The sequence below is a fragment of the Leopardus geoffroyi genome, chromosome B2 (assembly GCF_018350155.1).
Source record: "Leopardus geoffroyi isolate Oge1 chromosome B2, O.geoffroyi_Oge1_pat1.0, whole genome shotgun sequence".
NCBI classification, from domain to species: Eukaryota; Metazoa; Chordata; class Mammalia; order Carnivora; family Felidae; genus Leopardus; species Leopardus geoffroyi.
The window spans coordinates 100,872,671-100,887,190 of record NC_059332.1 but is presented as its reverse complement, the minus strand read 5'-3'; the positions used below and the strand labels follow the sequence as shown (position 1 = coordinate 100,887,190).

Here is a 14,520-nt window from a genome sequence, read left to right as displayed (position 1 = left end):
CTAACATATTGAGCGTCAGTTTCTCAGTCACACTTTTTAAGTGGAAAGGAAACACTGGCTAATATTAAAAATAATAGCAGAATCTCCAGATTGGATCTTTGTCACTTATTTATAGCTAAAGACACAGGATGAAATTGAAAGAAAGGTCAGCTTCTGGTTATCTATGTGGCATGTGCGGTATGTGGGCACACCCTGCATTTCTGTCCTCCAGCCCTCCCCCCAACACACACCCCTACCCTACGTACAGCTTGAGTCAGCTCTATTGGTCAGTTCTTCATCAGTCACTCTGTCACCGGCTCTCTTCACCCTTCACCCCTCCATCAGCAGAGCTGAAACCCCTGTTGGGCTGAGCACTGCTCTGGAGCAGGGAAGACCAGGACGCAGGAACTGTGTAAGGTGCTGTAAGAACACAGAGGAAAGGAAATCTAGTTCTGCACGGAAGCGGGACCAGAGGAAAACAGGAGTGAAAAGGTGATTTTGTCCTGGGCCCTGACAGCTAATTAGGAGAAAACTATACTTACCCAGCAGAGTTGGTGAGATCAGAATGACGGTGCTTAGTCCTGTGCCAGGAAGATGCTGGGGGCTGTATCTGTTTTCCTCCCCCTTCCTGGGATAGAGGCGTGTAGAAAATACACTGGTAAGTGCAGGAGTATGCCTCTCACAGGCTGACTTCTTAGCTGGCCTCTGCCTCAGTTTCCCACCTTTCTCCCACCAGCCTACCTCCACACTCGTAAGTCCCTCTCTGCCCTGTAGGACTACTAAGCCTCTTGCCATTCTCTGAACATGTGGCTGACACCCCCTTTGGTTCTGTTTATTCTTGTGCCTGCACTGTCTGGTTGTAAGGTCCCTGTGGTGGGTACCAGGGGGGACGTCCCCTGGGCATTTGGAAATGGGAGAGCAGGGAGTTGGGGGGCTACAGGGATGGCTGCATCAAGAGAACTCAAAGTCAAAGCCTTCTCAGTTTTAGTTTTAGACTTTCGTCTAAAAACGAAGGTCTCTGTGTATTCTCCCAAAGATAGAGGATTTGATCTGATCTAAATAGTTGGGAGTAGTTCATTTTTGGCCAAGGTCTCATGCTTTGGCTTTCATTCCTGCAGGCGGTCACACATTTGCAACATTCATGGATCAGCCTTTTCCGCTTGGGAATCTGGGTCACTTCAGTCATGTTTCTCAAACAAAACATTAGCACTGCTTCAGCAGGAAGAATAAAAGCATGGAAAATGCCCTAATGGCCACAAACCCACGATTGAATACAAAGTCAACTATTGATAATGTCTGTATAACTATATACGTATATCGGTCTATACGCAGACACACACACACACACACACAGGGGAGGAGGAAGGTCTCTTTTGCCTTAAGCTTTGAAAATTTAAAACTTGAATATTCCAAAAATTTATATTTAGAATAAAGATAAAATAGAATAATCGGTCAATTTTTAAAGAATGACTTTTTTATGTAAGACATTTAAATAAAAGGTACTTCTGTTTCACTTAAACATTTGATGACAAAATTTATTCTCAGCTTTGCAGAAGCACACCCTTTAAGACAGACATAACTGGTTTTAAAAACAAATGCCAGTCTTCAACCTAGCAAGGTTGTCCTGTGAATTTTACTTTTTGGCAATTTTATTTCACCAAACCATATCCTCTTTGAAACAATGGAGCTGATGCCTAAAAATATCTCAGGCTGTGCTTGCTGGGAGGCTTTGAAGTTAAAGCTGTGACATCCTTCTGGTTTATGGCTGCAGGATGATGCATATATGTATTGTCTTTGTTAATTAACTCCATCTGTTTTGTAAGCCTGAAAAAGAAATTGGATGAAGCTGCATATATGTATGGATGGATAACATTCCTTTTGCAGTAGTTAGCTAGCAGCTCCAAACAGGTTTTCAGTTTTCCTTTTGCTACCTACCAGTTGCTAAAGAGTCATGGCGCTCAGGCTCATTTTTTTTTTTTTTAATTTTTTTATGTTTATTTGTTTATTTAGAGACAGAAAGTATGAGTGGGGTAGGGGCAGGAGAGAGGGAGAGAGAATTCCAAACAGGCTCTGTGCTGTCTGTGCAGAGCCCAACGTGGGGCTCGAACTCGAATCATGAGATCATGACCTGAGCCGAGAGTCGGACGTTTAACTGAGCTACCCAGGTGCCCCACTAAGGCTCATTCTGGAAGAGCTTGCCGTTGAACGGGGTATCTCATGTGGTTGCACTCATGCTGTGTGCATGAGAGAGGTTAAGTTTCCTTACTACTTTGGGAAAGGGTAGTGATTCTGCAGGTGTTTCTTTTTCTGTGGTGGATGAAGGAACCTTCCACCTTGCAAACAGAAAAATTCCGTTCTGTAAATCAGAATGACAGCCTTCCCAAACTTCTTTGGGGAAGTGTTCAAGAATGGAAGTCAGACTTCCACTGTATATCTGTTCCCTTTGGTGAAAAGTACTCCTGATTCTGAATTACTCTTTGCTGGTGATAAGGAGGCTAGTTAACATTTTTAGACAATGGGGATTCCCATTTTTTACAGCTCAGCAGTGTCTGCATCCCTAGTGGGTTAGCCAGGAGAAAGGCACATATTGACTCATGACATCTCCTTGCTTAGGACAGGACAGCGTGTCAGAAGCAAGGAAGAGATGGGGTGATGTGGGTTGCTAAGGTCCGGGCTGTAGTGGCATGCTCATTAGCACATTCTCTCCCCACAACCTCGTGCTGGTTCTCCTGCATGTCTGCAGTCAGTTCATGATTTGAATACCCATCTGCGGAAGACAATATATGAGTTTCTCATGCTCTTCCCCATGGTCATTTTTTCTTTCCTTCATTCTGAGTCATCTTTGATTAAACAAAACAAAGATGTTACTGTTAATTATGCATTCTTTGCAAAAATTCTTTTGTGTGTGTTGGGGGGAGGGGTGGTTTTGATGGGGATAGTAATTTATGATGGCAGTCTTTTAAACCATGGACCAGGATGCTAAGAATCATAATGACAAAAAGTGTGAGTCTCTACTAAGAGAGGAAAAATTGTTGCTGCCTTTTTATTCACATTCCTCAAACCTTTTACTTTCTGCCCTAACATATTGTTGTCAACGTAATTCCATCCAACCATTTTGCTTCTTTATCATCATATGAAAACTGAAGCTTTTTTCCAACAGCTAAAATTGCAAATAATAAGCGAGGAACCGTAATATTGGCAGGTTACAGGCAGAGTGCATGAGCAAACTGGAAAGGTGCCATCCCGCTCCTGGCACTTTCAAGATTAATGTGAAGTGGGCAGGGGTGCCACAGAATCAGCACTCTACTTTGCCAGGGGTTGGCACAAGGTTCTAAGGTATTCCTGGGGCCTAAGTTCCGTGGACAAGTCGGTGCAGGCTGCTGGGTTGGCACATCTCCCAGAGAGGGGAACTCCAGCTGATGGGAAAGAGGGGCCATCCTAAGAAGGCTGTTTTGACAGTGAGGCCCACCCACAGTCAGACAGGAAGTGGGGCACATGTGGGTTGGGGGCTAAGGGAAGATTTAAGCCAAGAGGTGAGCTGAACAAGATCTTGGAAGACTCTTTTTTTTAATGTTTCCCAACTATGGATGACCTATAGGCACTGGAAAGAAGGTGCGTGCGTGCGTGCGTGCGTGCGTGTGTGTGTGTGTGTGTGTGTGTGTGTGTGTAAGACCTCCATCTGTATCTTTCCTGGCTTCAGAAAGCGAAAATCTCATGTTGGCTTCCTTTGATGGTACAGGGCCAGGTCTTTGCAGTTGCAGGCAGGTGTTTGTGGCAACTGTGACATAGCAACAATTGTGTGAACGAGAGAAAAGTTGTGGGCAAATTGATTGTCTGCAGCAAATGGAAATTCTATGGTGGTACTTTGTGGGAGGTTTATAGGAAAAGAGCGCTCCGTTCTCTTTTGATGTCTATTTTTTTTTCTTCTACAGTTTTTTGAAGAAGCAGGATGCTGATCTAGACGTGGAAAAAGTAAGTTGACAAGTCTTGCACTGAGAGCACATGCCTTGTGCGTTAGAAAGCGTGTCCCATTGGGACCCTAGACTCGGTGACTCTGAACTGGCGATTGTGACTCTTGAGTCTGTAGGTTTCTAAGAGAGGTTGAGCTGGAGATGGAGCGAGCTGGTATGTGAAATAGAAAGTCTTGCCTCACTTAGGTGAATCTACTATTTTCTCCCTTCTCTTGGTTGTAACACTCAATTTTGATAATTACGGGAACATGTGTTTTAGCTAGAAGATGTACCTCCTTACCCTAGAAATAGGATGGAACAGGTGTCCTGTGGCTGATGAGCCTTCAGGGGCTGCTGAGGGGTGGGTGGCACTCTGTCTTCAGCCTGGTTTAGAAAGGTCCCCTTCAGTCCATCCGGTTTTGGTTTTTCTCCCCTCTGAGATGACTGCTACTTTCCTCTGCCCTAGTTGTACCTTCGAATTACAGTCACTGTGTCACAGGTCATTCTTTCATTCACTTACCATTTTTTTGATGCCCACTGGGTGTTAGACACCATGCTGGAATCTGTTGAGACAAAAATGAATTCGACAGACAAGTACACAGGCAATTATTGTACAGTGTGATACAACTGTGTGGAAGGGGCTCTGGCTCTGGGAGTGCAGAGTGAGGCCAGGCCATCCAGAAAAGCTCCCTGATGAAGGGCATGTGTGAAGGAGCCGCGCACTCTGTTTCTGTAAACGCTGGTTGAGTCTTCTCTGCTTGTACTTCTCTCGTCTCCCAGAGGCCTTGGGTTTCCAAGAAAGGCTGGACCTAAACAGGCCTCACTAGCTACCCGTGGGATCCTTTGCTGCCCTAATCTCCCCTACCCAATCACATTGCCTTGGGTGTAATTTTTCAGCAGGTCTGCGTTACATTCTTCCATCCCCTGGCCATTCAGCGGCTCTACTTCATCATCTAAGAATGACTTGGGGTTCTCGTTTTAAATTTGTGTGTAAGACAGGTTCTTCTCCCTGAACTAGAGCCATTCTGTATTCAGTCAGTGTACCTTTAAGTTGAGGAAGTATACTGACTGAAACCTTATTCTAGAACAATTATGAGCAACCCCTGACCTCTGACCCGCATAGCCCCCTACTTTCTACAGAATGGCCTGTGATCAGTGGTGGCCTTTTCAGCTCATACAAACCAACGTGACTCAGGGAAATTGAAAGGCTCTACTCAGGGCTAGATTGGAGGGGAGCCTTCTTGAAATCCTGGTGTGCTTGCGTTTTGGCTGTGGAAGCCAGGGGCTGGCAAAGACACTCCATAAGTGGGGTGGGGGGTCAGCACTGTGGCCCTCCTGGGCCACAGAGCCTTTGGGTACCAGGAGCCACCTCAGGGTGGTGTGGTGCAGACCAGCTATAATAGCCAGAACCCTGGGGGACAGTTTAAGAGATGCCTGGAGCTGTTCCAGGTTTTAGGGCTTGCCCTGCCTTGTGCCACTCAAGCGGAGGTGAATCCCGGAGGGCCAGCGAATGGAGGAGGTGGGTCTGTTAATTCTGTTCTCAGTACATCCCAATGCCAGGCAGACAAGAGGGCTCAGTAAATGGGGTGGGAAGTCCCGAGTGGTATGAATTAGGTTCTCCCTTTGGCTCTGCTGTTCACTTGGTCTAAGACCTTAGGCAAATCTTCTCTCCTATGTGAGCCTCATTTTTCTCATTAGTAACATGGTCCCTTTTCCAGGATCAAGTAAAATTCTTCATTTTTTAACTTAAAAACACAAACCACACATACTTGTTTTCTGACTTGGGCTTTGTACCAAAAAGGATAAAGGGCTGTTAGCCACGAGTCTGAAGGATGCTTAATAAGGCCCACCGGGGGTTGGGAGCTCCTTGAAGGCACAGCCTTGTCTGTTGAATGTACCCTCAAGCACAACACTGGCAGCAGTGAGCATCTGATGAAGGAGTGAGCAGTGTGATGGACCCTGCCGTGTGAGTTGGGTGTTTGTAAGTACTGCTGGAATTCAGAATGAGAGAAGCTAAAAGTGAGGTGGGAAATGCTTCTTGGACTGCGTGAATTTGAGCTGCATGCAGAGGACTCTGCCTGTTGTACCCTCTCGGTCATGTAGCTAATGACCTGGAAAACACGTAACCACCCTAGGGGAGTTCACTGTTTTAAAAGTTCTAATTCAAAAGTTCCAATTCCAGAATTTTTTCTAATGCTGATAGAAGGCTGCTGAGCACAGATGTATAAACTGTTCTTTTTGCTTGTGTTTATGTATCTGCCAAGAAGAATCTAGAATAGAGTGTACCTCCATTGTATAATTAAGTGATATCTGCTGGCCAACCCAAGAAAGAAAAATTACAGAAGTCATGGTGTGTTTTTTTTCTAAATGTATTTTTGAGTTTTCTCTTTCAGTTGAACATTTTTGTGAAGATAGAACCATGAATGGAAAATATACTTTATCTTGATGTGTCAAAGCTCAAAGCTAAATCAACATGAAGTCTGTAATTATTATGATCTATGGTTTATTGAGCATTTACTACATACCGAGTGCTTTCTATGCATCACACTTGACCATTACAGCACTCTTGTGAGGCAGCCATATCCCTTACCATGAGTTGCTTGAGGCACCATGGTAATAGTAAGGGTCCTAATCATATCTGTTTCCAGAGCTTCTTTTTCTCATACCCTACCTTACCTTGGAAGTGATACTATTTGAGACAGTATATTTGTGTGACCCGTTTTTAAGAAGTCTTGTGAGTAACAAAAAAGCATTGTTACCTTCTAGAGGAGTCTTCCATGACAATCCCTCCCATTCTAGATGGGGTTGCCCTGCTACCGTGTACTTCTTCATAGCTATTGTTGTATAGTTATTTGTGCAACAACTGTCTGGTATCTGTGTTCCTATTGAACTGTAAGTTCTGTCAGGTCTGAATCCTTCCATGTGCCAAACCTAATGCCTGGTTTCTAGAATGCCCTCTTAAAAGGTTGACTACAGGCATGAATGAATGACACGTAACCAAATTAGGGGGTAGTAAGAGTCCTTGAAAGCCACTTTGGTAAGTGGCAGAGGAAAAAAATCTGTGCATTCCAGAAATCATGTTTCTCTTCTCCATCTCTAGGTTTTATCTTGGAAACCATGCTTGTTAATAGCATTATATGGAGATAAGACTTCCTTGGCTTTCTCTTCAAAAATACAAAGTCTCAAGCAGACAATTGAATAGATAGTTCTTAAGAATGAAGTCTCCGTGCAAGCAAAGACAGTCAAAAGATAAAAGAGGGAGGAGCATTAAGAGCACAAGGGAACCAGTAATACTGTTTTTGTTTTTGTTTTTGCAGAGAATCTTCTTGAATTATTAAGGGATGCACTTCCAAGTTTGGTTTACATAAATCACTGATTTAAATATATACAGTTTATCTTCTAAAAGTAAAACCCATACTCAACTGAATTTTAAAGAATGTGTAATCAGGTTATGTCAGAAGGACAAAAATGTACTTTTTAAAAAGAAAAACTGATTAAATTGGCTTATCTTTTTTGGTAATTTAAATCATGATTTAAATGGCTTTGATTAAAATAACATCCACTTTGCTCCTAATGACTTTCAAAGGGCTAAGGAGAGAGGTTTGATTTCCACATTTCCTGCATGGCCTTTGTTCTGCACAGTTGAAGGTATTTGGTACTTGCCTTGAGAGAGACCCGTCCTTTCTGTAGTTTCAGTGAGACCAAGAATTCCTGTATTGCTATTCCGCTGTTTGCAGGGTTTAGATAACTGCCTTCGGGCCACAAATATGGCGACAAATACTGCTGTCTGTTTGATAGAGTGGCCTCCCCAAGTAAAAATTGTCATGCAAAAGAAAAGAAAGTAGAATGCTTTAGAACATTTCCTTCTCCCCAGTGAATTCCTTGAAATGTGTTTATCTGTAAATGTAGAATGTACATAGAAGTTGCTCCATTTTTCAATATTTCTTTTGTTTTAATAAGTCCCAAGAGAAGTCATAACAATATCCTAGGTTCTTATTGTGGAGCTAATAGTTTTTGTAAAAAAAAAAAAAAAAAAACCCAAAGTGATTCTAAACAATTGAGGGTTCAAAATTTGAGACTGCATCTGGAACCAAGCTTTAAAGCCATGTGTATGCAATTCCTACATAGCTGGTTGAGAAAAGTGGAAAGATTAATTAATACAAGATTTTTCTTTAGTAAGAGGAATAGGACTTCCAGGAGCCAACAGGTCAGCTGTGCTTGCATGGGGAGTCCCAAGGCTTGAGAATGCTGGTCGCTGGGAAGGCATGAGGATTTGTCTTCAGGGAGAACGTATGCGTATGGGGGAGGCGTCAGGGTGTAGCGTCTCACTGTGCACATTTTCGATAAGGAGGCAGAAAGAGTAAAGGGGAAGAGGGAAGAACAGCCATCAAGAGAACTTCCTGCCCTCTGTAGAAGCCATTGCTTCCTGAATGGAGTGGGAGGGCTCCTTAAGTGGGTGTGGGGACTGGAGAGGGCAGCCCAGGTGTACAGATGGGACCCTCCCCCTCTTTGGCCTTCTCTGATCCACACTCTTAGGGTTGCCAGCCCCAGGGCCTATGGGATGCCCAGTTGGCTCCCATAGCCACGCCTTGCCCCAGCCTCCATACAGATTTACCCATTCTCTTGGAGGAGATTGGGCATGGAGAAAGACCAGCCTCTCTATGCCCAAGGAAAGGCTGGGGGTGACCAGGGATCAGGAAAAGGGAATGGCTTGGGTGCGAGGGAGGGGGTTGTTTGGGAGGGAGGAACTTGCACAGAGTTCTCTTTTAGGTTGAAGAGCAAACAGTTTTAGTCGTGTGCCAAAAGCAGTTGTTATGCATCACCCATGATAACTGACCAACTTTCTTTTATATAAATCTCTGGCTTGTAAAACTGCCGCTGTAGGAGAAACAACACGCCCTCTGCCAATTTGAATTTCCAAGATCACAAAAGATCCTTCTTGCTAGACATTATGAACTCAGGCAGGCAGTGATGACCATTGGGAGAGCTACAGATAAAAAAATTTATGTTGTGATTCAAGGAAAGAGTTCAAACATTAGGGTTGAATTGTCTAGCCTTGGATGCAGAACACATAATTCATTTGTCCCTTGAACATGAATAAACGCCCGGGGGCTCACCAGTGTCCTAGGCCACATGTTCTCTTCCTCAGTTGCCCTGTTTTACATGTGAGGGAAATGCAGCTCAACAGAAGTGATGTGATTTGCCCAAAGACTCACATCGAGAAGTGACAGGATCCACAAGTGGCACTCAGACCTGGAGCACCCTTCTGTTTCCACTCCACAGTGGATGTTCTCTTGTACTGAAGCCCAAAAGAGCAGAAGACAAATGAATCATCACCAGCCTCGTGTAATTTAACTGGTAATTTCATACGCATCTTTCATTTTCTCTTCTCTAAATTTAAAGGACTTTCACCCTTATGTGTGGTTTTAAAAATAGTAACGATGTTTTGATCAAAAAGAAATTAGAAACTTAAAGGGGAACCGCCTCTTTAAACCTGAGCTGGTCCCACCAGGTGATGCCTGTGGGGTGACAGCCTGAGAGTGACTTACGGGATGGCAGTCCGAGGAAGGCCTGCAGGACACTCACTCTGTGGCCTGTCCCTAGGCTGGGGTTCATTTTCTTGTCCTCATCTTAGTAGCGTTCATCATCTGCAAGGGGGGAGCCGGACACTGCTGGGAGAAAAGCAGCCCGCATTACAATGGAGAAGCAAGACCGCCCCCCCCCCCCCAACTCTGTAGGCTTTCTTCTGTAGCCTCGAGGGGCTGCATAATCTCTTGCCCTGCAGCCAGGCCTGCCGGGTAGAGGCTGGAATCATTTGGTTGTCTGCCTTTTGCATAGACATACTGTCTGCTGCAGTCTCCTGTGAAGGAGACATTATTAGTAAAATATGTGTAAAGAATGGCTTAGAAGATACCTTTGTCACTGCCCCTAAACACTTTTAAAAGCAGAGCTGCACCTGTTTTGAGATAGTATGGAATAGGCCATCAAAAATACATAAAAATTCAAGCTTTGCCCCTAAAGAAGGTTATTACTGCCCACACTGGGCTACAACAAAAGTTCAAGCAGAAAACCTTAGTATTAGTTTGCTGTGGCTGCCGTAGCAGGTGACCCCAAACTTGATGGCTTAAAACCACAGACTTATTCTGTCATGATTTTAGGAGTCAGAGTCCACTATTGGGGTATCAGGGGTGCATCCTCTCCAGACGCTTTGGAGGAACCCCACTGCTTGCCTCTTTCAGCTCCTGGTGTCTACAGGCATTCCCTTGACTTGGGGCCACATCACTCCAGTCTCTGCCTCTGCCTTCAAATTGTCTTCTTCTGTGTGTGTCTGTGTCACACTTCCCATGCATCCCACTTGTAAGGATGCCTGTGATGGCTTTTAGAATTCACTGGATAATCCAGGATAAACTGCTCCTCCCAGGATCCTTAACTTTATCATACTCTATCATGCTGTGTGAGGGGACAGTCACAGATTGCAGGGATTGGGAAGTGAATGTCTTGGGGAGGAGAAGTGGACATTTTTCTGCCTCTGTCTTCTCTTTGACAATTTCTACATTTTTCATTTCCTGAAACATAAAGCTTATTACCACTGGTTCCACACATTATTTCAGTGGGGTTGATTTTCCTAGAAGGGGCCCCTCAGGAGACCTAAGAGCCCATCTGGTCTCCCAGGCCTCAGAACAGGCAAAGCCATGCCTATCATCTTTCTCAGATTGGGGTTGATGTAAGGATGAAGAATCATGGGCTCTGAGAGCAGGGAGGAGCCTTCAAAATCATAGCCTTCCAGTCTTAGGGGGAGACTGAGGCCCAAGATACAGGGTCACTCAAGTCAGGAGCGGAGATGGGACCAGCACTTACTGCTTCAGTCCACCTCTTCCGCTGCTGACCCCAAGCTGTCTCGCCATATAAGCCCCTCAGCCATCCTTCATGTGGCAGCTCGAAGCACCTGAGAACTCCATCCCTGCAAATCCCCCTTTTCTCGGCCAGCAGCCCTGGTTCTTACAAGTACTCACATTACTTAATGTCAGAAATCCCGTCGTTCTGGTTACACCCCCCTGGAGGTATCCCCTTTGTATCATTGTCTCTCTGAGAACACAGCTCTCAGACACGAACAGTACTTCCGAGGTAACTTGCCCAGCATAGGGTAAGGACTGTACCCCTGACTGTTGGATCTTGTGAGATGCACGTGTTTTCTGCATCATTATGTGTTACCCTTAGGCGAATCAAGGTCACATCTCCACTCTGTTGCACTTCCAGCTTGCACTGAACGTGGGTTCAACAAAAATCCTTAAGACTTTAAAATACGAATTGCTTCCAACCTCTACCTTTTGCCCCTACCAGATAGAAGAGCCAAGTTTCTATCAGTAGCGGTATGGGATCAGCTTGGGACCCCGAGTAGATTCCAGATAGGGATTCACAGAACAGATACATCCACAGGCTGGGGCATGCTCATGGAGATGTGACCAGCAGCAAACAGGTGGCACTTAGGACGTAGACAGTTAGGTGAGGCATAAAACTGGAGAAAGTCTTCCATCGGTGGCAGTCTAGATGGACAGATGTCTGGCAGAGGAACTGGCCAGCTGAGCAGGCCAAGGGGTAGATAGGAGCACTGGTGTACAGGGATGAGACTTCAGCCAGGAAGCTGATGAAAAGAGTTGAGTCCAGAAAGACGAGTTAGAGTCCACTGCCAAAACAGGGGAGGGCCCAAGACAGGAACTTGAGACCAGAGAGTAAAAGGAAGCCCCCGGTCTGAAGTCAAGAGTCACAGGACTGATGTGTATCTGAGGCCTGGAGCTTCACCCACTCAGAGCCTGGGGTCAGGGGCCCATGGCAGAACTTGGGAATAGGGCTGAGTCGTCCCAGCTAAGCAGATTAGAGGGTGTAGGGCAGGCGATGACACCCTCCTATATATGCACAAATGATTTTTTACCATTAAAAGTAGGGCTTTATCTCTGTTAATTCTTTGCGTTCTTTTTTGGTGGTTGTTTTGGTCAGTTTTGGCAGTATTCCAGCCTGTTGAAATGTTTTCAAATCTCTGTTCATTCCTCTCATTAATTGTCCCCTCAGCCATGAATTATTTGTGATCCCCTTAAGCACATCTTGATGAAAACGTTACCAGGGATAAACCTACAAAGCCCCACTGTGCAAGGACCTCCCTCCAAGCCAGTGTTGCTCTTCTGTGATGTTAGCACCCCTGGGTGTGGTTGCTCAGTTACCTCTGAGGCCCTCAAACTGAACTGTCACTTGGCCCAGAGTTTCCCTTCTCACTCAGCTATGCTTTGAATGACTGACTGTCAGATGCTTTGCTGACATCCAGGTACTCTGTGTCTATGATCTACTCTGACAGTCCTGTGAAAATGCCCTGAGATAGGGCAGTGCCTCAGGAAGGGAGAGTTGGTAGGGTGCTTGGTTATTCACAGCTTTGAGGGCGGAGGTCCCCGCTTGTTCTCACTGATGTCAGCGGGTGTCAGTCCTGAGCCCCGCTTTCCGTAACACGCTTGTGGGTGTTAGCCCGTGGGTGATTCTTGAGGTGAGACCAGAAGCCCGAATTCAGATGTGGAGCCCTAATGTTTGTTTCTAGGGTTAGCCTCTACTAAAGAGGCCTCCTTTGCCGATCATGTGGTCTGCGAAGAGCAGGCCCCGCTGTCGGGTGCATAAGGCTGCTTCTTGGAAGATGTAGGGGTGTTCATTAAGTTGTGAAACATACCACGACTGAGTGTAGTCCGCGTGTAAAGTGAGGGAAGGGAAGTGGGATGCTCTGTGGATCGTTTGTGTTAACAGAAGAAGGGGGTGAGACAACAATTCATCTATTTGCATAGTCCTTCCACATAAGACTGCCAAGACCAAGTGAGGTGGTTTCAGGGTCAGTCACGAGGCAGCATGATGTAGTGGAAAGAGTGTGTGGGCCTCAGGGGCCTGAGTAAGTCCTGCTGTGCCACCGAAGAGCCGTGTGATGCTGGCTGCGCAGGAGGCAGATGGTCGAGGGAAGAGGTGCAACAGTTGGTGAGTGTCTGAGGGGGGCCGCGGGGCGCAGGGAGGGTGACACAGGAGGTTCCCAGATGGGAGTGAGCAACGTCTTTTTGTCGTCCCCTCTTTCTTTCGGGCAGTACCGGCCAAGGATCGGGTCACTTCCAGGTGTGACATGGGGCAGAGACTTGGGCTAGAAGAATGGTCCAGGGAAGCCCCATTTCTTTCCAAGACATTATTTTTTCTACTGCTCTTCATCAAGACTTAGTGCCACAGTAATTTAAAACAGATGGGACCTGTGTGTGTGTGTGTGTGTGTGTGTGTGTATGCGTGCGTGTTGGGGAGATGATTTTGTTGATCTTTGGAGGAATGTTCTGAAAAGTAGTCCTAAACGGGTGGTATGGGAAGCAGTAGTTTAAAAAACTTTGCCTATTATACAGTTATTAAATAAGGGAGAAAAACATTGTTTCCTTTACCAGAGAGGTGCATCAGGGTGATGCTTATTGCAAAAAAGTAAATTTGATCATTGGGAAAAGTTTGAACAGCCCTCAGGTATTGAACACGAAATAACTTGTGAAACCTACTCACAAAGTTTGGAAGTCCTCACGGTGATCCACAGTGAAGTTTTAGGGATGGGAGAGGCCTCACTGACAAAATGTCAGGAGTGCTGTTTTTCATGTATGACCCATGAATTGGAAGAACAAAAAGACTTTTGACAGTTACCATAATATTTACTGTATTTTCTCATATTTGGTATTAATAAATATTGGCTACTAGCCAATCATGTAACTTAAAAAAATTTTTTTTAAATGTTTATTTATTTTTGAGAGAGAGAGAGACAGAGCACAAGCAGGGGAGGGGCAGAGAGAGAGAAGGAGACACAGAATCCGAAGCAGGTTCCAGGCCCCCAACTGTCAGCACAGAGCCTGACGTGGGGCTCGAACTCATGAACCGTGAGATCATGACCTGCGCCAAAGTTGGCCGCTTAACTGACTGAGCCACCCAGGTGCCCCGTAACTTCTTTCTTCTATTTTTACAGTGGCTTAGAGGAAAATATAGCTAGGCTTCCATGTTTTCTAGGTAGTAAATGAAACAACAAGACGTTGTGTAATGTTTTTCGAAGGAAAAAGCTTCAGAAACAATTTCAGAGCCAACAGGGTAAGAGGTATCAAGACAGGAAAAAGCACTTGTTTTTTTTTTTTGTTGTTGTTGTTGTTGTTTTGTTTTTTGTTTTTTGTTTTTTCAGGTTTTTTTTTTTTAATAGGCTTTACTTTTTTGAGCAGTTCACAGTAAAATTGAAGGGAAAGCCCAGAGATTTCCCGTATACGCCTGCCCCCACACATGCACAGTGTCCCCTACTGTCAACATCCCCACCAGAGTGGTACAGTTGTTATAGTTGATAAACCTACATAGACACATCATTATCACCCCCAAGTCCATAGTTTACATTAGGGTTCACTCTTGGTGTTATATGCTCTATGGGCTTGGATAAATGTACAATCATGTGTAGTCACCATTAGACTGAGTATTTTCACTTCCTTAACAATCCTCTGTGCTCTGCTTGTCCATCCTTCCCTTGCCCCTAACTTCTGGCAACCAGTGATCTTTATTTACTGTGTCTGTG

The 14,520-nt window shown here is 45.1% G+C and overlaps 1 protein-coding gene and 1 long non-coding RNA gene across 5 annotated transcripts in view; one reads left to right on the top strand and one right to left on the bottom strand.

Moving 5' to 3' along the window:
- The window catches only part of FYN (FYN proto-oncogene, Src family tyrosine kinase), a 214,327-nt gene that overhangs the window by 25,109 nt on the left and 174,698 nt on the right, over positions 1 to 14,520 (top strand). For 2 of the 3 annotated variants that reach the window (XM_045499307.1, XM_045499314.1), the window contains exon 2: positions 3,912 to 3,951. The exons of the other annotated variant lie outside the window; for it this stretch is intronic. The gene's annotated coding sequence lies outside the window, so the exon portion shown is untranslated. The remainder of the gene's footprint in view (positions 1 to 3,911; positions 3,952 to 14,520) is intronic. 3 annotated transcript variants of the gene reach the window in all.
- LOC123608872 lies at positions 1,497 to 13,362 on the bottom strand. 2 transcript variants are annotated; one of them, XR_006717485.1, is made up of 4 exons: positions 11,860 to 13,362; positions 9,479 to 9,601; positions 4,231 to 4,492; positions 1,497 to 1,803 (listed from the first exon to the last, which is right to left on the bottom strand). It is a non-coding gene; the product is annotated as an uncharacterized LOC123608872 (long non-coding RNA). The 2 variants fall into 2 exon arrangements; XR_006717484.1 differs by having other exon boundaries at positions 9,479 to 9,598.